This window comes from Protopterus annectens, chromosome 4.part0 (genome assembly GCF_019279795.1).
Source record: "Protopterus annectens isolate FY-2018-M chromosome 4.part0, PAN1.0, whole genome shotgun sequence".
Lineage (NCBI taxonomy): Eukaryota > Metazoa > Chordata > Ceratodontiformes > Protopteridae > Protopterus > Protopterus annectens.
Window position 1 is genome coordinate 1,507,000,359 of NC_056733.1, and position 27,652 is coordinate 1,507,028,010.

At 38.6% G+C, this 27,652-nt stretch overlaps 1 protein-coding gene across 1 annotated transcript in view; it reads right to left on the bottom strand.

Annotated features, from left to right (window-relative positions):
- The window catches only part of SGCD (sarcoglycan delta), a 3,695,933-nt gene that overhangs the window by 3,452,519 nt on the left and 215,762 nt on the right, over positions 1-27,652 (bottom strand). The window contains exon 2 of the mRNA XM_044069343.1: positions 17,846-17,964. The gene's annotated coding sequence lies outside the window, so the exon portion shown is untranslated. The remainder of the gene's footprint in view (positions 1-17,845; positions 17,965-27,652) is intronic.

Consider the following 27,652-nt stretch of genomic DNA (forward strand, 5'->3'; position numbering starts at 1 on the left):
AATTATGAACAGTTCCAAATACCAGTCACTTTTGGCCCAATAACTTCAGGTATCTGCTAGAAAGCTGAAGATGAAGAGGAATTTCACCTTTCAACATCACAATGACCCCAAGCATACATCAAAATCAACAAAAGAATGGCTTCACCAGAAGAAAATTAAAGTTTTGGAATGGCCCAGCCAGAGCTCAAACCTAAATCTAGTAGAAAATCTGTGGGGTGACCTAAAGAGGGCTGTGCACAAGAGATGCCCTTGCAATCTGACAGATTTGGAGTGCTTTTGCAAGGAAGAGTGGGCAAATATTGCCAAGTCAAAATCTGCCATGCTGATGGACTCCTACCCAAGAAGACTGAATGCTGTAATTAAATCAAAAGGTGCTTCAACAAATTATTAGTTTAAGGGTGTGAACATACAACAAAGTATTAGTTTAAGTGTGTGAACACTTATGCAACCAGTTTATTGTACGTTTTTTTATTTTTTTTATATTTTTTCCCCCTAACAGATTTGTTTGTTTTTCAACTGAATTGTACAGGTTAAAGGTCACATTAAAGGCAGAAAAAGTTTTGAAATTATTTATTGTGGTCTAATTTTTTTATATCACAAAAACATGACATTTTAACAGGGGTGTGGAAACTTTTTTTATCCACTGCATATAGAAAGAGAGACAGACACATATAAAGAGAAACAGATATGTGTGTGCACATGTGTGTGTGTGTGTGTGTGTGTGTGTGTGTGTGTGTGTGTGTGTGTGTGTGTGCATATCATACATACATACATAATATATATATATATATATATATATATATATATATATATATATATATACACACACACACACACAGAGAGATAAATGAAAAAACAATATATATATATATATATATATATATATATATATATATATATATATATATATATATACACATACACACACATACCTAGACACGATCTCTGCTTGACTTACAAATCCATGTCTAACCTAGCTCAGTTAGAAAGTCTACATCTAAAGAAATCCCAATCCCTCCACATCACACTCACCAGAGACCTCAACCTCATTACCACAATCAACAGAACAAGCTGGAGGGACAGGTTCATAACCCAAAGACTGCCCTTGCTATGGAATAGACTTCCCATACGTGTCAAACAGAGCACCTCACTAGCCCTCTTCAAGGGAAATCTTGATGAGTGGATGGGAAATAGAAAATTTACCCCGGGGATAACTCCAGTGGCTCAACTCGACAGAGGCAATGGGAACTAAGGTTGGGTGTCACGATGCCAAGGTAATCCCATGGGCTAGGCTTGTAAAGAGTCCAGGGACATTAGCCTAATACACACCTATGAACCTATATGTATGTATGTATGTATGCATATATATGTATATATATATATATATATATATATATATATATATATATATATATATATAGATAGATAGATAGATATAAATAATATACACACACAACACGCATATACATAAATACACACAAACTCATATACACTCAGACACATATAACTATATACATATCTATATATATATATATATATATATATATATATATATATATATATATATATATCTATTTTGACCCATCGAAATTACAGGTCATTGAACTGCAATTTTGTGAGTCCATTTTAGCAAAAGTGCTTTGTTCAAAAATGCACTTTTGCAAAAATCTGTTAAGTGAAGTGAGGTCGCCAGTTCTGGGAGCCTGTGGTGATGCAGTTATGGTGTTTTTTACTGCTATGTGTTGTAGATCATGGTACAGTGAGGATAAGGGAATAGTCCCTTTTCCCCACTGTAGTGCGATGTTGGACTTACTATATATAAGTAGCAGGAGTGTGGGGGACGCAGCTCCCCAGAAGTGAGGGGTGCAGGGGGCTTGCCACTCTGCTTACATGTGTTTACTGTATTTTTTTTTTTTTTTGGGTGAGTCAGTTTTTGCTAAAGTCCATATTTGAATAAATGCACTTTCTCAAAAATTGACTGGTGAAGTTCCAGTTCTGTGAACTGTAATTTCTATAGGCCAAAGTAGACCCATATATATATATATATATATATATATATATATGTATGTGTGTGTGTGTGTGTCAGTGTGTATATATATATATATATATATATATATATATATATATATATATATATATATATATATGCACTTGTGTGTGTTTATGTGTATGTATGTTGTGCACATCCAAATGTGTATTTTATATGAAATGTGTTGACAGGGATCTAACCAGAAAAGTGTAGCAAAATGAAGTAAAATTAACTTACTTTACATAGTCAAGTACCATTACATATAAGCCGTCGGGGTTTCTGCAAAGTTCATTTAAAGCAACAAACAGAACCTACTTGAAATGTGTAAACCTTTACGTACTCCTGGCCATTCTCTATTAGCCTTCTCACTTGCAAGGAAATGGAACTCACTTCCTCCCCATAGTCAGACTAGGCAAAACCCTTCTGCCTTCAAGACCCTACTCCACTCTTATCTCTCCTCTACCTGGGAATGCTGCTCTTCCCATCTCTTATAAACTTCCTCTACATTCATTTTGCAATCAAACCTTACATCTCAAAAGCTCTAGATTCCCCCTTATGTTCTTCTCTGCTTTGTCTCCTACAATCTCTACATAAAATCTTTTATTTCTTAACTCCTCAAAAATCTAATTAACCCTTCAATCTTGCAGTCTTGTTGTTTTTGTATTGATTAAATTGTGTAATAACTATGTTATTTTATGCAAAAATCTGTAATACCTCAGTTACTGTTGTCATTACAATTTCTTATATTAATAATTGTATTAACCACTCAGATATATTTTTTATGTATCTACTTGGAGCATTTCTCCCCGGCCTCCACTGAAAAAGGGCTCACTATGGCCCAATGGATTTTCCAAGTTAACAAACTATAAAAAAAAAAAAAAAAAAAAAAAAAATATATATATATATATATATATATATATATACAAATAAATATATATATATATATATATATATACAAATATATATATATATATATATATATATATATATATATATATATATATATACATACATATATATATATATATATATATATATATATATATATATATATTAGAAATACAGACAGAGAACATGCATTTCATATTTCATTTAAGCTGAATCTTTTGCTCTGGCAAAATAGTTCACTGACAATTTGACATTAAATTACTGACTGCTCTCAAAATGCAGGAATATTTTTATTATTATATTATTTGTTCTATTTTATCAGCTATCCTTCACAAATATTTAGCAATATTTTTGTCATCTGCATACTTAACATATTCAGGGACCTACTTTTCCTCTACAAGAAGTTCCATAAAAATATTATTAAGTCCAACAGAGCAGATATCTGACATTTGCAAGAAAAATGCATATAAAAATCTTAAAATGAAAATGCACAAGCCAAGGAAATATCTTGCTTGGCATTCAAAATTAGCTTTGTCAGTTTAAAAAGATTATTTATATTAATACCCCAAGGACAGGCATCCTACATATCTGAATATATTTTCTGATGACAGCAGTAGAAAGTAGGAAGTAGAATGCAAATCTGTGTAATGAGAACATACACATATGCATAAAAGAACAGCTGCATTTAATTCATATTATATTATTATTTTGACAACAAACAGACACACAAATGTATATATGTATTCACTACCTACATAAGTTACTATCACCTTTTTTTTCGCTGTTAGCAATAATTATCTGTTAAAGGAAAAGTGTAGTTTTAAGATCTAAAGACAGTATTCTAATTCAAGGAAAAGACAAAGACAGATGCTGTTTTAACATTTTAGGGATATGTGGGTGCTAGAACCTATTCCAACACTCCTTGCACATCACGTATGGAAATAATTCCTTGAAGGAATGCCGGTCTGCTGTAAGTTCTATCACAGACTCACATGTTGCATGGACAGCTAAGGGCACTTTGGAGCATCAGCAGTTCCACAAAGCATGTCTTAGGATGCGGGATGGAAACTAGAGCTTCTGGCAAAAACTCGTGCTAACACTGGAAGGACAACCAGTCTCCAAAAGGAAGTCAGACCAGCTTAAATCAAATTGGAAAAAGAAGTTGTATGAAGCAGCAGCTATGACATGTGTACCACTGCACCACCCATATTACTAATCAATGGATATGAATTCTAAGTAATACATATTAACTAAAATAAATACTTCTGTTCATATGACTTTCAAGCCAAGACTAGGTTAGCTGATAGTTTAATTTAGGATATAACCTAAAAATCTCTTATACAAATAATGCATTTGTTTGCCTGGGGCATCAGGTATGGGGGTATCTCAATGGATTTGCTTCATTAGAGCAAGGTAAAAAAAAAATTGTAATAATCTTCAGTATATTCTATACATTTAAGTATCTCTACTACCTAATCCACAAATTATAAGGAAGGCTAATGATCATAAAATGTAGTAGAAGTCATTGCTGGACCCTGGGCTGTAATCATATCATCAAAAAATATTATAGGTGGCAAAACTGTGGTGATAGGAAAGATATATTTATTGTATGTTAGCAGAATTACATTATATTATAAAGTCTATAATATGTAGACTTTCACCAAAAAAAATTCAATAAAATTGTGATGAATTGTTCTTATACAGAATTAAGACATCTCTTGTTTCGGTCATATAGATTGTATGTGACTGACTGACTTTCTGCTTTTAGAAAATAGAACTTGCAGTAATAAGTTTTGATTGGTTGAAACTGCCAAACTAATTTGCAGATTATAAAAAAAAGTGATAAAAATAAACAAAGCATCATAGACAAATAACAAGAAAAATCAAGGTACTCAAGAATTCATTGTACTGCTATTGACATGTATGTGACTGTGTGGGCATGTTTATATGCGTTGACATGTATGTGACTGTGTGGGCATGTTTATATGCGTATTTCATGATCAATGAAAGTTTCATCAGAAGTCTTTGCAATAAAAACAAACAAATGACATGCTATATGTCAAGACATATACACTTCTCTATGCTAATACTTATCACACAGCTGCATAAATACCTTGTTTTAAGACTGGATAGCATTATAGTAGTAAAGGGAAACTGATGAAAATTGTGCTTTTAGCTATATTGTATGCATGGGGCAAAATTTAAAGAGATACATACATTTCTTAACTGTGATATTGGGTGTAGGCAACTATAGAGGCTGTATGTAGAAGAAATGGATGATTGTTCCTACGTCCCTCAGCCCATCTAATAGATGCTGGCAGAAAAGAAGAGGGATGTTATGGCATTACCCTGCTCATCTACACCTGAGGTAGGATAGTGTTATATGTTTCACTGAACAGGCAGACTAACTGTCGTTGCTCTTTTGAAACAGGGATACATGGTGAAGTCTGGTAAAAATGAATGAAGAGCACTGAGGCTTACATCACTCCCTGGATTTGTTACTCCTTCTACTCCCTGGAGCTTGTTACTCCTCCTACTCCCTGGGGTTTGTTACTCCTCCTACTCCCCGAGGTTTGTTACTCCCACTACTCCCTAGGGTTTGTTACTCCCACTACTCCCTGGGGTTTGTTACTCCCCCTACTCCCTGGGGTTTGTTACTCCTCCTACTCCCCAGGGTTTGTTACTCCTCCCGCTCACTGGGGTTTGTTACTGCTCCTTTTCATATATGAATAAAACACCAGTCACTGGGACTTCAGTAAGGTACTGTGAGGGCATGTAGTCTTTACGTGTAACACTTGCCATATCATCTTTGAAATATATTATTTTGCTAGATTATCTGTATTCTCAGGTATGTGTATTTTTTTTTTGTTGGAAGCTTTTTGATTATTATTATTAACATTATTATTATTATTACTTCTATTTTAATTTTACTATACAATTCTCAACTCTACCTCTGGTTTTATTGATATAGAGGAAGGCATATACAGATCTTGTTGTTCAAAGTCTTTTAGTATAGATGACATAAATTAGGCATTTTAAATCATTTTCATTATACCTTCTTCTTTTGGCTTTTTCCCGGTTAGGGGTCACCACAGTGGATCATCTGACCGCTCATGATTGGCAGTGGATTTTTACAGTGTCGAGTTGCCAGCCCGGCACCCAACCTTCCACAGAAGGCACACACACTCACACCTAGGGCCAATTTAGAGTGTCCAATCCACCTACTGCATGTCTTTGGGATGTGGGAGGAAACAGGAGCACCCGGAAGGAACCCACACGACCACAGGGAGGACATGCAGACTCCGCACAAAAGGCATCCCAGCCAAGAATCGAAACAGAGAACCTCTTGCTGTGAGGTGGCAACACTAACCGCTGCACCACCATGGCTGCCCATTTTCATTATACATTATAGGGTATTAAATGAAAATGGCATTAGAAGTAAGAGTTTGTTAATTCTGCAAATGGGTTTTATTTTTGCTTTCTAACACACACACAGACATACAGATACACACACACATTTTGTGTGTGTGTGTGTGTGTGTGTGTGTGTGTGTGTGTGTGTGTGTGTGTGTGTGTGTGTGTGTGTGTATAATTATATTACTAAAAGCCAATGTGCACTTACCATGTTGGCACATCAACAACATACTTACCTGACACCCAACACTGACAAAACTATACCAATCATAAAACAAAGCAAGACCATCTTAGGTTCACAGGTGTGCACTAGGTGAACAACCAGTTAGGCGTTTTTAATCTTAGCCATGCATCCCGAATCTCTGACAAGTTCTGATACCCTTGAAAAGTGTAAGCAGGGACTTGGGAAATGAAACATTTACATGCTGCCTGTGTACATTATAGGGTCATAGGTTCATAGATTGGTACTGGGCTATCTGCCCGAAGGCAAATATTAGCCCAGCCATGTTGTGCGGTATTCACCGCCCCTTTAGTAGTTCCCTAGACCCTTGTACTAGCAGCTAGTACCCTTGGCCCCTATCTAGTAGTGCTGTTGGTGTGATCCCCGGTGTGAACTTTCTGTTACCCATCCACTCATCAAGGTTCCCCTTGAAGAGTGATAGTGAGGGGCTCTGTCTTATGTAGATCAGGACCTTGTTCCATAGTAAGGGAAGTCTCTGCGAAGGGAATCTATCCTTCCAGCATGTTCTGTTCATTGTTGTGTTGATGTTTATATCCCTAGAGCATGTAGCTCAAGTAGATTTGGTTTTGCTAAGATGGAGCATGTTTAACAATTCTGGGTTGGACATGGATCTGTACGTAAGACAGAGATCGCCTCTGAGAAAGCGGTATGCAACAGAGAACAGTCTTAGCTTTTTCAATCGTGCTGCATAGGGCAACTGTTTGAGGCCAGTAATCCTCTTGGTTAGGTACCTCTGTGGTCTCTCCAGCTGCTGGAGATGTCTAGTCAGGTACATTCCAATTGGTGCATTGTACTCAATAATGGGTCTGATGAGGGAAGAGTAGAGGGGCACCATTACATCCTTAGATCTTGATGCAAACCCTTTCGTGATCAGATGGGTCACATAGAAAGATTTTCTAACCACTTTGGCAACATAGTTATCAAAGGAAAGCTGACTATCTACTTGGGTCCCTAGATCCCTTATTTCTTCTTCAGATTTCAGGGGATTACCTCCTATGTTGTAGGTTGCAGGTACTCTGTTTTTTTCCAAAGGGGATTACTACACATTTTTTTACATTTAGCTTGAGACCACGGCTTTGACACCATGCATCAGTCTCATTTAGGCCCTTCTGGAGGATCTCCATGTCGGCCGGAGACTCTATTATAGCACCCACTTTGCAGTCGTCCACAAACTTAGTCAGCCACAGCCCTTCCGTGCTTGCCTGTACTTCTGAGAAGTATATGCCAAACAGGAGGGGCCCCAGGACAGAGCCCTGAGGCACACCACTCATTACTGGTCTGGATTCGGACATAGATCCCGCTACTCTTACTTTATGGGATCTGTCTGAGAGCCAGTTTGTGATCCATCTTGTGACGTAAGGGTTTATGCCCAGGCTTGTGAGCTTATTAATACCTGAATGGGGAATGGTGTCAAATCCTTTAGCAAGGTCAAGGTAAGCCATGTGTACCTCCTTTCCCTTATCTATAGCCTGAATAACTGTCTCAAAGAAATCCACCAGGTTCAGGAGACATGATCTGCCCTTGACGAAGCCGAACTGTGTGGGGTCCAGCGACTGGAGGTTCCCAATCTCTCCATTTATGAGTTCCATAATGATTCGCTCCATAGCCTTACAGATCAGACTGGTCAGGCTTATTGGTTGGTAGTTCCCAGGGTCAGTTGTGGCCCCACCCTTGTGCAGAGTGACCACTGTTGCCATGCGCCATTCTATGGGCACATATCCTGTGGAGAGGCTGAGACTGAACAGGGTATTAAGATGCGGGTTTAATTCCTTTTGGAGCTCACGTATGACACAGCCTGGGACACCATCTGGTCCCATGGAGGCAGTGTTTTTAGTTTTAGATACAGCCTTGTTAACCAACATATCAGTAATAATTGGACTTACAAAATCCCCTGTAATGGTAATAGGCCCTGTAGGTGGTAAGGGGGGGGGGGGGGGGATTTGCACTGAACCTGTCAACCAAGATGTTGGCAATGTCAGAAGGGTCAGTGTATTTTGTACTAGCTCAGAACAGACCTGAGAGTTGCCATTTAGGTTTGTGACGTAGCCATAGAAGGCCTTATGGTTATCCTTGGCATCCTTGGCAACTTTCTTTTCAAAATTAGCTTTAGTTGACTTGATGAGGGCCCTCAATTTCTTACTAATGCTGATCAGGGATGATTTTTCTACTTGAAATTTGGCCTTTTTTTGTATAAGTCTCCTCCTTTTATTGTACAGTTTGCTTATGGCTGGGGTCCACCAGACTGGTTTCTTCTTGCTTGAGGAAGGAGTCTTGTTTTTTTTTTTGGGATAGCACAGTCCATGCAATCCTGAAGATGCATACAGAGTGCCTTGGTGTAGGATTCCGCATCCTGGATATCATTAACCTTCTGCAAGGGAATAGTGAAGCTTTCCACTTTGGATGCAAGTAGTTTGAAGTTTGCTTTGGAAAGGTTTTTGACTATGGTTTCTTTGGCTGGGGGAGGTGGAGGGGTGAGGATGTCCAGGGTTATCAGTTTGTAGTCGGATCTGACCAAGGAGGGAGTGATAATGGGTGTGGTACAATGGGCGCCCATATTTGTGATGATTAAATCCAATATGTTGCCCCCTCTAGTGGGGGAACATACTAGTTGTTCAAGGGCATTTGAATTTATAAATTCTATGAATCGCTGAGCATAGGAGTTGGAACATTGGTAGTTCGCCCAATCTATACCAGGGTAGTTGAAATCGCCCAAGATTATGGTGTTGGGTAGGACCTTTATATTTTCCAATGTCTCAAGGAATGCAGAGTGAGCATCTTGGGACATGGTGGGTGATCTATAACCGGCTACAACTTGAAATGTGGTTTTGCCTGCTGATAGTTGCACATGGATGATCTCTGGGACATCATGCTGCGCTACTAATCTGGAGATATGGGTATCCTTGATGAATATGGATACACCTCCACTCTTTGTACTGTGATCTGGTAAGTGAGGCCGGAAGGTATGACATGAATTGTAACCTGGCAGTGCTGGGGTGCTCTCTTGAGCCTTGAACCAGGTTTCCGTCACTGCACAAACATCGATTTTCTCCATGCTGAGGAGAGCCTCGAGTGTGTGCATTTTGAGGTTGAGACTTCTGGCGTTGAGTAGCATTACCCTTAGTTTTTGGTTACCTGTGCTGGTTACGGTGGTTGGTTTGTCCTTTGAGCCTTGCCTATAAAAGGCAATATGGGGACGGCAAGAGCCTTGGCCAGTATTCGAAAACCTAGGGGTGACAGGTGCAACCCATCTCTGGCAAAACAGCGAGGCTTGTCTATCATGTCATCCCAGGCAGACAGACACTACATTACATTACAGACGTAGGTGCCAAAACAGGGAGGAATTTCCCATTTCCCATCCATTTCTCCAAGTTACACTTGAATTAGGTTAGAGAGGAACTAGCTTCACATGGATGGGAAGCCTATTCTAGAGAAGGGTGTAGCCTCTGGAATACATACCTATCTTTCCATCAGATCCAATTTATATCATAGGGCATGGTTTCAGTCCTTAGAACTGCTAATTATGATGCTGTTTGTTTTGTGGCTATGCAGGAGGTCTATCAGAGTGGGGTCTAACAATGCCTTGAATGCCAGGCATAGATCTCCTCTCAATAGCCTGTAGGAGACAGAATGCAGGAATAAGGCTTTGAGTTGGTCTGCATAGGACAGATTATTTACAGTGGATATAAAAAGTGTACACACCCCTGTTAGAATGCCAGGTTTTTGTGTTATAAAAAAATGAGACCACAATAAATCATTTCAAAACTTTTCCCAACTTTATTGTGACCTATAACTTGTATAATTCAGTTGAAAAACAAACAACTCTGTTAAGGGAAAAAATATAAAATATAAAAACCATACAATAAGCTGAATGCATAAATGTGCACACCCTTAAATTAATACTTTGTTGAAGCACCTTTTGATTTAATTACAGCATTCAGTCTTCTTGCATAGGAGTCTATCAGTATGGCACATCTTGACTTGGCAATATTTGCCTACTTTTCCTTGCAAAAGCTTTCCAAGTCTGTCTGATTGCAAGGGCATCTCTTGTGCACACCCATCTTTAGGTCACCCCACAGATTTTCTATTGGATTTAGGTCTAGACTCTGGCTGGGACATTCCAAAACTTTAATTTTCATCTGATGAAGCCATTCTTTTGTTGATTTGGATGTATGCTTGGGGTCATTGTCGTGTTGAAATGTGAAATTCCTCTTCATCTTCAGCTTTCTAGCAGACACCTGAAGGGTTTGCTCCAAATGTGACTGGCATTTGGAACTGTTCAGAATTCCCTCCACCATGACTAAAGCCCCAGTTCCAGCTGAAGAAAAGCAACCCCAAAGCATGATACTGCCATCACCATGCTTTACCATAGGGATGGTGTTCTTTTGGTGCCAAACGTACCTTTTGGAATTGTGGCCATAAAGTTCAACCTTTATCTCATCAGACCATAACACATTTTCCCACATGCTTTTGGGAGGCTTGATGTATTGTTTGGAAAATTTTTAGCCGGGTGTGGATGTTTTTCTGTGTAAGAAAAAGCTTCAGTCTTGCAACCCTACCCATAGTCCAGACATATGGAAAATACAGGAGATTGTTGTCACATGTAGTACACAGCCAGTACTTACCAGAAATTCCTGCAGCTCCTTCAGTGTTGCTGTAGACCTTTTGGCAGCCTCCCTGATCAGTTTTGATCTTGTCTTTTCATCAATTTTGGAGGGATGTCCAGTTCTTTGCAACATCACTGTTGTCCCATATTTTCTCCACTTTTTGATGACTGCCTTCACTGTGTTCATGGTATATCCAATGCTGTGGACATTTTTTAGTACTCTTCTGCTGACTGATACCTTTCAACAATGAGATCCCTTTGATGCTTTGTAAGCTCTCTGTGAATCATGGCTTTTGCTGTTGCAGGCAACTGAATAAATGTCAGGAAAATCCTACTAGAACAGCTGAACTTTATTTGGGGTTAATCAGAGTCTCTTTAATTGATGGCAGGTGTTTACTCAAGAAGACTGAATGCTATAGTTAAATCAAAAGGTACTTCAACAAAGTATTATTTTAAAGGTGTGCACACTTATGCAACCAGCTTATTGTACATTTTTTATTTTTTATATTTTTCCCCTAACAGATTTGTTTGCTATCCCATTGAATTGTACAGGTTATAGGTCACTTTAAAGGTGGGAACAGTTTTGAAATTATTTATTTTGGTCTAATTGTTTATATCACAAAGACCTGACATTTTAACAGTTTTGTGTATACTTTTTATATCTCCTGCTCATCTTGTATTCCTTTAGTGCTTTGAGTTGATATGCATAGGACATATGTACATCCTGTATTCCCTTAGTGAAGACCCTCTGTAGATATTCCAGTTGCTAGATGTGCCTGGTTAGGTACATGCCAGAGGGGACATTGTACTCACTGCCAGGTCTGATAAATGCTGACTACAATGGAACCATGACCTCCTTTGACCCAGATCTCATACTTTGAACTCAACGAGGAATTAAACCCACAGTTAGGACAGCTGTTTAATCTTAGTCTCACCTCCGGATACGTACCCAGGGAGTGGCGCACAGCGACTGTGGTCCCACTCCACAAAGGCGGTGCCTCCACCGACCCTGGAAATTACCATCCCATTAGCTTGACAAGCCTTATCTGCAAAGCCATGGAGAGGATCATAATGGATCTCATAAATAAAGACATAGGGAATTTGCAGACTTTGGATCCAACCCAGTTTGGCTTTGTCAAAGGCAGATCATGCCTTTTAAACTTGGTTGACTTTTTCGAAACAGTCACCAAGGCCATTGACGAGGGAAAGGCAGTCCATACAGCCTACCTAGACCTGGCGAAGGCTTTCGATACAATACCTCACTCGGGTATCATTGAAAAACTCATCAACTTAAATGTAAACCCATACATTACAAGATGGGTTGCAAACTGGCTGAGTGACAGAACCCACAGGGTCAGAGTTGCTGGCGCCATGTCAGACTCAAAGCCTGTCACAAGTGGTGTCCCGCAGGGCTCAGTCCTGGGCCCACTCTTGTTTGGCATCTACTTTTCTGAAGTACAAGCAAACACAGGAGGGTTATGGCTGACAAAGTTTGCAGATGACTGCAAACTGGGCCGTAGTTGAAAACACATCCGACACAGATATCCTTCAGAAGGGTCTCACAGAAACGGATAACTGGTGCCAGAGCCATGGCCTTAAGTTAAATGCCAAGAAATGCATAGTCATACCCTTCGGGAAAAATAAGGTTACCCCTAGCTACCATATAGGTGGCAATCCCCTGAACACAGAAGAAGTTATTAGGGACCTGGGAACCCAGGTTGACAGTAGCCTTTCATTCGACACTCATATTGCTAAAGTAGTTAGGAAGACCTTCTACATTGCCCACCTTATCATGAAGGGATTCACATCTAGATCAAGGGAAGTCATAGTCTCCCTATACTCATCACTCATCAGATCAATGATCGAGTACAATGCCCCATTCGGAATGTATCTGACCCGACACTTGCAGCAGCTGGAGAGGCCACAAAAGTTCCTCACCAAAAGGATAAAGGGTCTCAAAAATCTGTCTTATGCTGCCCGACTGAAAGAACTCCAGTTATATTCAGTTGCTTACCGCTTGCTCAGAGGTGACCTATGCCTGACATACAAGGCCATGTCAAACCCAGATTTGATGAACATGCTTCATCTCAAAAAATCTAGATCCCTCAGAGCCACAAGGGCGGGAGACTTAAACCTCGACACGGTTATTAATAGGACGTGCTGGAGGGATAGATTCATCACCCAAAGACTCCCTATGCTGTGGAACAAAATCCCGGTTTATGTGAGGCAGAGCACCTCGCTGGCCTTGTTCAAGAGGAATCTTGACCAATGGATGGGAGATCGCAGATACACCCCAGGGGTTACCTCAGTGTTACTGCTCGACAGAGGCACAGCTAAATAATAGACATAGTTTCTCCAAACTAAAGGGGTGGCGTAAGCCACAAAACTATGGGCTAGGCTTATAAATGCCCTCGGGCAGATAGCCTAGTATGAACCTATGAACCTATAAGTTGCACAACACAGAAATGGAACCATGACCTCCTTTGACCCAGATCTCATACTTTTCTTTAGAAGTTGCACAACACAGAATTGGAACCATGACCTCCTTTGACCCAGATCTCATACTTTTCTTTAGAAGTTGCACAACACAGAATTGGAACCATGACCTCCTTTGACCCAGATCTCATACTTTTCTTTAGAAGTTGCACACCACAGAATGATTTTCAGTTCACCACAGTTAAAGGCTAGATTACTGTTTATGTGTATCCCCAAGTTCCTAAGTACTGGGTCAACTCTTAGGGGTATGTTGTCAATATGAGAGTTACCAGGTCTGGTAAACTTCCCACATGATACTATTTTGCATTTATTAGCATTTAGTTTTAGTCCATAGCTGTGACACTAGTTATTTGGCTTGTCAGCCCTTCTTGTTGAACATTAGAGTCAGTGAAGGATTCTATGCATGCTCCTAATTTGCAATTGTCTGCAAATTTGGTCAGAAAGAGGCCCTTTCATTTGTCTTGACTATACAGAAATAGATGCTATAAAGGAGCAGTCCCAGGACCAAACCTTGAGAGACTCCGCTGGTGACTGGCCTCTTTCTGGAGGTGATCTACCCAGTTCTAACTTCCTAGCTCCTCTCTGTGAGCCATCTGGCTATACATCGGATGAGATAAGGATTCATACCTTACCTCCTAAGTTTGTCAACGATGCCTGAGTAAGGCATTGTGTCAGATGCCTTGACCAGGTCAAGGTAGGCAGTGTGAATTGTTTTGCCTCATCCATTGCTTTGGTTGAGTAGGCATGACCTGCCACTGACAAAACCAAACTGGGTTGGGTCTAGTGTCTGCAGGTTTCGTATGTCATTATTGGTCATTTCCATGATAATTCTTTCCATGGCTATGCATACGAGACTAGTGAAGCTTATGGGTCTGTAGTTTCTATATTCTGTACATCACCCACCTTTGTGAGTGGGATGATGGTTGCTGTTTTCCACTCAAGAGGCATGAAGCCTGTTTAGATGCTACAGTTAAACAGTGATTCCATATGGCCTGACAAGTCATGTTTTATGTTTTTTATAAGGCACCCTGGGATATTTATGGGGCCCAATAATGCAGTATTCTTGGCCTTAAAATGAACACTGAGGACCTGTTCCCTAGTGATAATAGAAGGAGTTATATGTGGTGATATTCCCTGAGGGGATACACAGGAACATTAGAGCTGAATATGTCTGCCAGAATGTTTGCTATATCTTCTGGCTCAGTATAGGTGGCTACTTTTAGAATTCGGGAAACAATTTCAGTAAAATGCCTAATGCAAAGGTACCTATTTCCAAGATTTGTGAGGCACAATGCACATTAAATGTTCAGTCATTTGTGGTAGTTGCTAAGCTATCTTGTTTGGCTTTCACTAAACCAAGTGACAATAACTGCTGGAAAAGAGTACAGATTTAAGATTAGGATACAGGACGTGTACTTAGATTTACAAAGCTTCATTCATACAGTAGCAGTCACAGTATATATGTGGGAACGTATATGCATAAAGGGAAAGGCAGTAAAGGCCCTTGTATCTGCAAATGTGCATTTCAGGCAAAAGCAGAAAGATGTAATGGTTACTTAAAGGATGGTCTCTTACAACTGGCCCCACCTGAGGGGGAACAACTAAGCCAGTTAATAAATGAAAAGGCAGGCATTAGCTGGCACAGGAAGAAAAGTAACCTAGAAAGTAAACAAAGGTGATTCGTTTTTGATTGATACAGGATAATAATCCACAGTGAGAATTAAAGCTTTTCTGCCTGTAAAGCAATGTAATAGATGTTCCATTTCATGTGTATTTACTGAACAATTTTGTTTCTGAAGGAAAAAAAGGCTATCTTTTTGGTATATTTCTCAACAAACAAATGTAAAAGTATTTAAAAAAAACATGATAGCAGGATATGATGAACACAAAACACTTCTTAAGCTGCAGCTGTCCACAAAATAATTATTTTTTACAGCTACACCCTGCATTTTTCTGCATGGAAAAAATAGAAAATGTTATTTTTTATGTTAAGCACTTGTTGCTATAATGCATGCATAGTGCAGTGGCACAGTAATTGAGTAACTAATTGTGATGCCTTAGAGTGCTTGGTTCTCAATCTGGGTAGCTAACAGACTGCATGTCATCTATTTTTGTTTGCTCATCTTTGTAAGTTGCTCTGGGCTCCTCATGAACTACAAAAGAGGGCTGCATGTGCAGTGGAGAAGGCACAGAGGACTGGATGCCTTGTATATCTGCACACATGTGTTTGGCTTTGAGTCCTGTGACAGTGTTGTCCATTTTTCTCCCTTGTGCCCCATGAGTCCTACCATGGGTCCAGTCTTTCCCATGACTTTTAGTTGGATACATTTGCAATTGGAGAATGAAGCAAACAAGGAAGGTATGCTTGTCCTCAAGCACATTATGTTCTTACAAAAACAAAACATGACATTTCATATCTTATAAGGAAAACAATTTAGACATTCCACATATATTTTTCATAAATGCAAATATAGACTTGAGATACAGGAAAAAGTGTGTGTGCACATGTGCACTCAGGTGGATATTTGTGTGAATGTGTGTGCTATCTTTCATTGAATTTCTTTTGGCTTTTTGTAGCACTCATGTTAAATACATTTCTGCAGCATCCCTAAATAAGTAACCCCCCCCCCCTTTACTCCTCCAGTTGGGCTTAGATCAATAAAACTAGAGTACTAATTACCTGAATAAGTGAATAATTTAGTGAATACCTTGTGTCTAAATCATATTTAAATAGGATCCAAAAGGGACCAAATGCAGCCATATTCTGCAATCCACAGTGCTATAGAAGTAGTCACTCTACATTATACTGTTTCTGTGTCATATGAAAGGATACAAGTACTTTTAATTATAATGCCTACAGGGAATAGAGATAATATGGCAAATTTTATCATTTTAAAAAAATTCATAAGTACAGCTAATCTTTAATTTTCTGAAGCTTTCAAAATGTATGACATGGGCTTTATTCAAACAAATTGAAACTATTCTAATACTGTTCTGAGGCCAAACAGAATACATTAAATCCTTTTGAAATGAAAGACATAATTTTATCTTAATGCTGCAAAAAAGTTCAGAGCTAAACCATGTGTTTAGCTTGTGCAAGTCCACGTGTACAGTTTCTACTTATCGAAAATGCTGCAGAAGGCATGGGAAATTCAATTAGAGAGACTTTCCGGAAATATAATTCATTACTGGTACTTCCTTTAACTATCAGAGTATGAAAAAAAATGTTGTTGTATATTAAATCACTTTTTCCACATATGTAAGGAAACATTGGTATTAACTGAGGGTTTTGGAATATGGGATATATATGATTATGATATTTAGAAGAAAACAATGCATTGTGCTTGTAGGCCAAATATCTTCCCCACTGATGCTACTTTGTTTATAATTATTTCTTACTCTATTTATTGTTTTATTTCTCATAATGATGTCTTTTAGCAGTTATATTTCTAGAATTGTTTACACATATCTATACACTGAGAGGAAAAACAACACATTCCTTATAAAAAAAGTTTGTATAAGCATATATTGTGTGAATACCATAAACTAAGAATAGTGGGAGTGCCATGTGAGGATATTTCATTATAAAAGAAACGGAATAACATGATTACTGCATATAGCACCAGTGTATGCAATATAGCATTCTTCAGTTTATTTTAAGGCATGCCCACTTTATGAAATATTAAGATCTTTGCAACATTATCATTAATGTATTATTATATTTTAAACTACTTTTATTACTGTTATCAAATAAAAAAGTGACAAACTGTTAGCATAAGAAAATATAGTTTTATTTTTCAATGACGGGCCATACTGTACTGTTACCTTACACAGTTACTAACATTCTACACCACTATCTTGGAGGAGGACTGCAAAACTGTTTTACTTTACATGGTCATTAAGGTACAGCAACAAAGTATTTTCTTCTAGTTTTTGAAAATGAGGAGAGGGTGATTTTACGGGTCACAGTTTGAGCTAAAGCTTGAGTTACAGAAACCATGTTATCCTGTTGTTACAGCAAATGTGTTAATGCTCTGGTGTGTGTTGTGTACCATCAAACAAGCTTGAGAACTGCAACTGAAGAGCATGATCAGTGCGCCATAAGGCCGCAGTGTCATTTCCAAAACATTAACATTCCTAGAAGAAGAAAAGAGAGTAAAAAATAATTTCCTTACCTCAAAAGATGTCCATTCTTAGAGTAGGGATGGTGACAAAGGGCAAGGGTCTAGTTATGATATATTTATCGCAGTATTCCTTCCAATGGCTGCTTTGTGGGAACTGGATTCCCAGTTACCTAGCAGAGAATTAAGGATGTCAGTTAATTATGATAGCTTGTCCCAGGAATTATTTGTGTCAATGCAGCTGGAATACAGAAAGTACATATTATTAAGTGCATTTCAATAGATTTTCTTGTCACCAGGAGACAATCAGCCTAAGCTGCTGTTTTAGTACATTCACATTCAGACTCCTGCCCATCCCTATTTCCCTTTTCCTCAGCTCCAATTTATCCACATCTTTCTTAATGTTTCCACGGATACAGTCTCCACTGACCAATCTTGTTGTTCCATTCCATGCAAAAACAAGTATCCATGAGAGGTACTTTCATGGATCCATGGAGAATAGATGGTGCTTATAGACTATCACATTTTCTCCATTCCCCTACCTTGCTCACCTATGTCAGACATATGTTCTTCCCACCAGAGTAACATGGACCTATGCACTCATTTTATGTTCTCCGTGTTTACACTGGTATCCAGTAAAATGAGCTTTAGCTCCTCTTGCTTCTGATTATATCCTTCACCTTCCATCACATACATCCTATAGATGTCCTTATTGCATAATCCTTCAAGCATCCTAACATCCCTTTCTTATATGGCCTTCAGAACTGCATGCAATACTCAAAATATGATCTGATCTGGTTACAGTGTAATGAGATCATTGTCATTTTGCATTTGAAATCGGCTCCTTTGTTGATACAACTCAATATTCCATTGTCTACTGCCAGTGCCTTCCCAGTTTGCCTCCAGTGATCCAGTACAGGTGTGATCAGCGCTTCCAGAACTTTGTTTCTTGCTCAGCTGCTATCACATCTGTTCATTGCAGCTAATACTTCACACCAGGATTACTGTGGCAAAACCTGGGAATCTTGAGGCAATATTACAACTGCCTCATGTACACAGACAACCCTCTCCTCCTCCCAATAAATTCCAACACATGTGAGAGATGCATCCATATAGCCAAACTGGAGGCTAAGCTCTCTCAACTCAGTACTGGCGTAACCAGTCAGGAGGAGAAGGAAACCACACTCAGTTCAATTCCAGTCTCACATAGACCTACCACGACAGCAGACCAAACACATAAACACACAAAAACATACTCGGAGGCTCTAAATAAAAATCTGCCTAAGCAGCAGAGACCTCCAAAGCAGAAACCCAAGCAACCGCTACCCCAAAACAAAACACGTGCAGCACATAGCTCACAAAGCCAGTGTGCCGAACAGTCACAGCCCTTAAGGCTAAACAACACACCTGATACACTTGTAATAGGTGACTCTATCATCAGGCACACTGACGTCCCGCTCACCAGGCTGAACAAGGAGAAGGTCACGATGAGCTGCCTGTCGGGCGCTAGGATCCGCCACATAACACAAGCACTCAGGTCACTCCAAGGCAAGTACAAATATGACTCAGTCATTGTCCATGCTGGTGTGAATGACCTGAGACGTACCTCCCTGGACTACATGAAAAGAGACATAGAGGAGCTCTCTGAGCATGTGGCCCAGGCCGGTATGACCCTGACCTTGAGTAGCATCTTACCCTCACCAAGATTGATGCCACAATATGAAGACAAGATGATCAATTTCAACAATTGGCTTAATTATTGGTGTCATTCAAAGGGGATCCAATGCCTGTCAGACTGGGATGACATGCTCGACAAGCCACGATGCTTCGCTAGGGACGGCCTGCACCTGTCACCCCTGGGCTTTCGGATATTGGCAAAGGCTCTTGCTACCCCCATAGTGCCTTTTTTAGGCAAGGCTCAAAAGACAAACCCACCTCCATAGCTATCACAAGGGATAAGAAACTAAGAGTAATGCTACTCAATGCCAGAAGTCTAAACCTCAAGATGCACGTTTCGAAACTCTCCTTAGCATGGAGAAAATCGATATCTGTGCAGTAACAGAAACCTGGTTCAAGGCTCCCGAGAGCACTCCAGCACTACCAGGTTATACCTCATACCATGCTTTTCGGCCCCAAAACTTGGACCGACCCACAAAAGGAGGGGGAGTATCAATATTCGTCAAAGATACCCACACCTCCAGGTTGGTGGCACAGCACGAAGCATCAGAGACTATCCATGTGCAACTAACAGTGGGTAAAACTGCCTTCCAGTTTATAGCCTGCTACAGACCACCCTCCTTAACCCAGGAACCCCACTCGGCCTTCATGAGAACACTGGAAAATATGAAGGTCTCTCCAAACACCATTATATTGGGCGACTTCAACTACCCAAACATAGACTGGGAGCATTACTCTAGCTCCAACACCCTAGCCCAAAGGTTCCTAGAATTTATAAACTCAAATGCTACGGAACAACTTGTTACCACTCCCACAAGAGGGGAAAACATACTGGACCTGATCATCACCAACATGGGGACTCTATGCTCCAGACCAGAAGTGTATCCCTCACTGGTAAGATCAGACCATAAACTAATCTCACTGGATGTTCACATCCCAGCACCACCCCCTGCCCAGAAAACCACAGTGAAAAACTTCTCTAAAGCAAATTTCACACTCCTCAAAACTGAGGTGGAATCCTTCAAAGCCCCCGGGCCTGTGGAAAATACAGCCCAGACCGCAGAATCCTTTATAAACACATTCTATGAACACCTTCAGGAATGCATGGATCATGCGATCCCAAATAAAACCAAGACCCAATCCTCCAAAGGCAGACGTCCTGTCTGGTGGACCCCAGCCATAAACAAGCTATACAATAGAAGGAGGAAGCTACTAAATGATAGAGCAAAATTCCAAAAAGGGAAGGCATCTCTGATCAGTATTAGCAAAAAACTACGGGCACTCATAAAATCGTCTAAGGCCAGCTTCGAGAGAAAAATTGCACAGGACACTAAGGATAATCACAAGGCTTTCTTTAGTTATGTTAGGAACCTGGGTGGTAATTCCCAGATATGCTCAGAATTAGTCCAAAATGACAAAAAATACACCGAACCCACAGACATTGCCAACATCCTAGCTGACAGGTTCAGCGCAACCCCCCCCCTCCCCACCAAAAGGGCTAATATCTATTCCAGCAGAGTGCTGCCCCCCTGACATCTCGGATGCTCAGGTAAGAGCCGTCCTCTCCAAAGCAAAAAACACAGCATCAATGGGACCAGACGGTGTCCCGGGCTGCGTCCTACATGAACTCCAAGAAGAGCTAAACCCAAACATAAAACTACTGTTCACTCTCAGCCTTACTACGGGATATGTACCCAAAGAGTGGCGTACAGCAACTGTGGTCCCTCTCCACAAAGGTGGTGCCTCAACGGATCCTGTAAACTATCGCCCCATAAGCCTGACTAGCTTGGTCTGCAAAGCTATGGAAAGGATAATCATGGACCTCATAAATAAAGATATTGGGGACCTACAGACACTGGATCCTACCCAGTTCGGCTTTGTTAAGGGAAGATCCTGCCTCTTAAACCTGGTTGATTTCTTTGAAACAGTCACCAAGGCCATTGACAAGGGGAAGGTGGTCCACACAGCCTACCTGGACCTCGCAAAAGCCTTCGATACAATACCCCACTCGGGCATTATAGATAAGCTCACCAGCTTAAATATAAACCCCTATGTCACTAGATGGGTTGCAAACTGGCTCAAGGACAGAACCCACATGGTTAGAATTGCTGGAGCCATGTCAGACTCCAAACCAGTTAGAAGTGGCATCCCACAAGGCTCAGTCCTGGGACCTCTCTTGTTCAGTATATATTTCTCGGAGGTACAGGCCAACACGGAAGGACTGTGGCTGACCAAGTTCGCAGATGACTGCAAACTGGGCACCATAATCGACTCTCCAGCCGACACAAGCATCCTCCAAAAGGGCCTCATAGAAACAGACAACTGGTGCCAGAGCCATGGCCTCAAGCTAAACGCCAAAAAGTGTATAGTCATCCCCTTTGGCAAAAACAAAGTGCCCACAAATTACCACATAGGTGGTAATCCATTAAGTACAGAAGAAATAATTAGGGACCTGGGGACCCAAGTTGATAGCAATCTCTCATTTGACAACCACGTGGCCAAAGTGGTTAGAAAAACATTTTATATAGCCCACCTAATCATGAAGGGATTCACATCTAGATCAGGGGAGGTCATTGTGCCTCTTTACTCATCCCTCATCAGGCCCATACAATGCCCCTTTTGGGGTGTACCTTACCAGACACCTGCAGCAACTGGAAAGACCCCAAAAGTACCTCACCAAGAGGATCAAAGGGCTCAAACAGATGCCATATGCTGCCCGGTTAAAGAAACTCCAGCTCTACTCAGTGGCATACTGCCTGTTCAAAGGCGATCTGTGCCTGACGTATAAAGCCATGTCCAACCCGGAATTAATGGACATGCTGCACCTCAGAAAATCCAAATCCTATCGAGCTACACGCTCGAGAGACTTGAACCTCAGCACTGAAATAAATAGGACATGCTGGAGGGACAGATTCATAACCCAGAGTCTCCCTTCACTCTGGAATAAAATCCCAGTCCAGGTTAGGCAGACTCCCTCATTGACTCTCTTCAAGAGGAATCTTGATGAGTGAATGGGAGATCGTAGGTTTACCCCGGGTATGACTTATGTGTCACTGTTAGACAGAGGCACAGTATACTAACCTCAAAAAAAGGGCATAGCAAAATTAATTTAAAATGGGTGGCGAAAGCCAAACACATTCTGGCTAGGCTTATAAATGCCCTAGGGCAGATAGCCTAGTATGAACCTATGAACCTATGAACAAACAATCCACTTTGCATTTGTCTTCAGTGAACATCAGCTATTGCCTTTTGGCACACTTTGTCAGACTTTTCTTTTTTTTTTTTTTTTCAATAATAAATCTTTATTATTTTCAGTTGTTAATACCATAATACACTACACAAAATAAAATACAGCAATATCAAAAGTAAACCTATAATCACACTACTACACTATATATAGATTATCTACATGAATGCTTCCAACAGATAACTAAACTCTTTATACATTAAGATAAAATTCTTGACAAGGTATTAAAAGATCTAGTATCAGTATACAGGTTATTGATAACATTTCCAACTGTAATATGTACACCCAGAGGAACAATATAATTTAATCATTATGCCAATACAATATTAAAGATTTTCTCCCAAATTTTTGGATTATTTATGTTTTTCTTGTGATCCTTAATTAATAATTTATGTGCTAAAATATGTTTTATTGCTACACTTTTAAAATTTTCCCATGAAGTCTGCACTGGATTCAACCAGTTTGTAGCTATGTATAACTTCATTAATAAAAAAATATTTGTAAGTATTATCAGTTGGGATTTATCCAAATTGTTCGGCGGGATATGTAGAATCATAAATTCCCAGGAAAGTGTAGATTGTTGATAACCCATTTTTTGTAATTGAATTTTTAAAGAATTCCAAAGTTTAAATATACATTTACAGCTCCAGAACATGTGTAAAAGATCCGCCGTTTGATCAGTGCAATATGGACATTTAGGTGAATTTTTAGAGTCAAATTTGTGTATTCTAAGACGAGTATAATAGGCATTATTAAAAATCATCAGTTGCGTAAATAACAATTTTTGGAGAGATACTGCTTTTAAGGTTAGGTTAATAGCTTTTAATATTTTATTGTCCTCAATCAATGGTATTTTCTCCTTCCAGTAATTTGCGAAGAGTATTTGATTCTTGTATTTCAATGCTTTTATTAAGTTGTATGTAGATGTTATATATTTAAAATCTTGCATCAGAGTTTGCCATAAACTTAAACATTTGGTCAAATCTTCTTCTTTAATTCCAAAGTCATTAAAATAATTTATGGAAAGATCCTTTAATTGTCGAATTATAATTAAATAAGATTTAGGAAGGTTCATCTCTTTTAATATATCATGTACTGATATACCAATATAAGGGTATAGATCCAGCAAAGTTACATTAATTATTTGTGGAAATCTTTTAAGGTCTATCAATTGATTATTGATTTTCAGGTTTGGATTCTTATGAAAAGGTTGAAGAGTCATCATATATTGTAAAAGATCCAAAGATTGAAACAGATTTTGTACCGATATTATATATGTTCTAATGTGTTCCATCAAGGCATATAATTTAGAATTCTCTTTCTTTAAAAAGGGTAATGCCTTAGAATTCATTCCCAACTTAACAACATGTTTATAGTTCAGAATTAACCAATTAGGTGACCATTTATAATTAGATATGTCATAATTAGCCACTCTTAGAATTCTATTAGAGTTTATTATTAAATAATATAACTCAAAGTTAGGTACATCTAAACCTCCCTTAACCTTTGGAATCATCAATTTCTCATAAGCTATTCTGGTTTTCTTAGGCTCCCATACAAATTTAGCTAATTCTGTCTGAATTTGTTGAAAGAATTTCTTGGAAATTGAGACTTGAGACGCTCGAAAGATATATAACATTTTTGGGAGTACGTTCATTTTAATGATTGAGACTTTGGCCATTGTTGGTAATTTCAAATTATTCCATCTTTTTAGATCAGACAATATATGATTCCAGGTCAACTTAATGTTACTCATTAGGAAATCTGTATTATTTGTGGAAAAGACAATACCCAAATACTTTATTTTTTCTTCCGATTTTAGTTGACCTACAAGTGGTAAAAGCGAAAAGGGTTTAGGTGTTTTTAGAGGAAATAAATTACTTTTTCTAAGATTTATTTTATAATTAGAAATCTCTGCAAATTCTTCCACTGCTTTCAAGATTTTCTTAGTATCTGATATAGGTGTTGTACAATAAATATTTAGATCATCAGCAAAAGCAGCCATGGATATCTTGGTACCATAAATTATTGGAGCATTATGATATATATTTTGCTTTATATGTAAAAATAATGGTTCTAAATATAAATTGAATAACATAGGAGATAGTGGACAACCCTGACGTGTTCCATTTTTTAATTTGTATTCTTTTAGAAAAATTCTTATTGATATATAGAGTTGTATAAGGGTTATTATAAAGTTTTTAATGTTAGAATAAAGTCTTGAGGTATATTAAAGTATGTTAAAATATCAAATAAGAATTTTAGATTAACTCTATCAAATGCTTTCTGTGCATCAATTATAAGTGCATAAATATTCAGATTTCTTTGACTGGCATAAGAAATTAATGTTTGAAGAGATAGGGTATTATCAGTTGTTTGTCTACCATTCATGAAGCCGGCTTGTTCATTAGATATTATTAAATTTATTACCTTTTTCAATCTATTAGCTAAAATAGAGGTCATAATGTTCATGTCTATATTTAAAAGTGAAATGGGCCTATAATTGTCTGGATTTTGAAGATCTGCCTTTTCTTTGGGTATGAGAATTGTTTTTGAAGCATTAAAATGAAGGTCATTAATTTTATTATTAATTATGTAGTTAAATGTATAATGAAGTATTTTACTTAAAATATCACCAAAAGTTTTATAGAACTCTGCAGTTAGACCATCTGGTCCTGGAGCTTTATGTGGTTTCAGATTATTAATTATATCTCTTATCTCCTCAGAGGAAATTGGCTTAATTAAGTCCAGCTGATATTCATCCCCAATTCTCGGAAAGATAATATTCTGAAGAAAATCACTAATAATTGTCAGACTTTTCTAACCTCCCTCATCCTCTGCCACCAGCCCTTACTGTATACCATAAATAATAATGATGATCCTGTTCTCTGTTACATTAGATTTTGGATGAAATGAACAGACTGGAATATTTGACCCAGGAGTGACATCTCCTGTACTCCATTTTCAATTTCCTTATTTATTTAAATTTGTACTTTTAACTGGGTGAGATGGGGGTGGTACAAAACCATATTTCAGGCACTATCTGAGACAATTATGAAATGCAATACAAGAAAAAAGTTATTACAGGCACACATGAATGCAGAATGTCATACTTATATAAGGGGAACTGTACAAAGTAACATAACAAGTGATTTCAAAGGTTGATGTTTTTTACAGAATTCTTGACATTGCCTGTATCAACATATGGTTCTTGGTACTGTCCTTCTCTACACAATCTTCTGTAAACTATCATTCAGCCAAGAAGCAGCCCGGTTTCTTATTTTTGACCTTACAGTTGGCTTCTCTATATTTTCTAGCCTATTCTTGTGAGTGACAAAGTCAAAAGATTTAATGAAGTCCTGGTAGAAAAGCATCTATTTGGATTCCTTTGCATACTCTACTGTAAATTAATAATAAAAGTCACTTCTTCACAATTCTTCTAACTACACGGGAAAGGTTAAGTTTGGTACATCTTTGAGCAGTGAGTGGGAATAGATTTAACAAGGCACTTTAAGCATATGTATTACTTGACTACATCCACCAAGAAGTGTTGAGGCAGAAGCTGATCTTTGCTAAGGATTACCTCAACAACACAGAAAAGTGAGTGACCCAAAATTCTGCTAAGAATTCTCGTTCATTCTGTACTGTTAATCTTTAGCAAATGTAGAAATGGAAAAGATCACATTACGACTGATAGCTTTCCTCATGAGCTATAATACATTTCCAAGTCAACTGCAATTCTGTTCCCAGAAATGCAGCTATATTGTTTAACATTTAAATAATTTAACTACTTTTGTATTAATTCATTTTCAATACAAGTAGCCAAATAAACCAAACATGTAACCATTATTTTCAAAAAAAAAAGGGCATTGACTTTTTTAGATTAGTGATAAGAAACAGAAAGATGTATTTCACTTGAATTTCCATTCTCTTAAGAACTGATAAGCATTCGGTGAAGTTTCTGAGTGACTATGGAAAAGTATTATGATAAATAGGACTGAACATGACTCTCACATGTTTGAACTGCTTCTCTAGAATTCTAAATGATTTTCTATTTGTTACCTGAATCAGCTGGCAAATTAATGATTTGAAATCATTATCGGCAACAGAGATGTTGCATTTGAGCCTATAATTACGTATCGTGGGTACACACTCTGAAAATAATGTCACACAGTATGTTAACGTTAACACGATGTTAAACATCTGTTAAAGTCTGAGTAAGAATAGCAAACTGCAGTTATTAACATCATCTAGTCCAGCTGTTTCAGAAAGTACAGCTAATATCCAAATGTGCAGGCAGAAAGATGATGCCCACATTGTTACATTAGGTGGTTGTAAAGCTGAAATCATCAGCTTTTGTGCGATGGAGATAAGGTCAAGTGGTAGGCAGGGCATTTTATCCTAGCTTACTGTTCTCCAGCTAACACATTGAGACACTGCCCAATGTAAATGAAGGATTGTCCACCACCGATTACACAGTTCAAAACCTGCTGCATTAAAACATGGCATTTCTCAGTAATCCAAGAATCCTATGCAACTGTGATAACCCATAAAATATTCAGAGGCACTTGAGTACATCTTTAGCAAGGAATCATTCTTTGAGAGGTGTGTGCAAAAATAATTAGGAACTAAATTATCTGTACACATCTACAGTCCCCAGTTAAATGCGAAAGCAGTTAGTGTTCCCTTTACTACCCTGACATATGTTACTTTTTTTTTGAGATTTCAGCCATAAAAAGAAATGCAGAAAGCTGTTCCCATAACACCCCCTTCCCCTTTGATTTTAATCTATAGATGCTAATAATAACTTTATCAAGATATGTAATTTTAATTTCAAATGAAGGTGCCTACTTCTACTTTTCATTCTTTACGTTGGAATTTACATTTTGCAAAGAATGGGGCAGGGGGTTCTGCTGCATACATCTTTAGTTGCTAGG